A 245-nucleotide genomic window follows, 5' to 3' on the forward strand; every position below is an offset into this window, starting at 1 on the left:
CCCCTTTTTCTGTGGTCAAAGGGACTGTATCATGCAGGTTCTCTCCACTTATAAGATGAATAGCATTGACATGCTCTCGTGGATTCCGCTCAGGCTTTCCCGGGAATGTACCCTGTGGTCTGGAGACATGCGATGCAAGTTGTGCAATCTGTCGTATACACTCCCTCCACTGGCTGCATCCATCCAAGCTCTGGTATCATGTCGTAGTCCGTGGATGAACGTGGATAGCAACAATCGCTTATCCA

Source organism: Tarenaya hassleriana, unplaced genomic scaffold, assembly GCF_000463585.1.
Source record: "Tarenaya hassleriana unplaced genomic scaffold, ASM46358v1 Cleome3, whole genome shotgun sequence".
Lineage (NCBI taxonomy): Eukaryota > Viridiplantae > Streptophyta > Magnoliopsida > Brassicales > Cleomaceae > Tarenaya > Tarenaya hassleriana.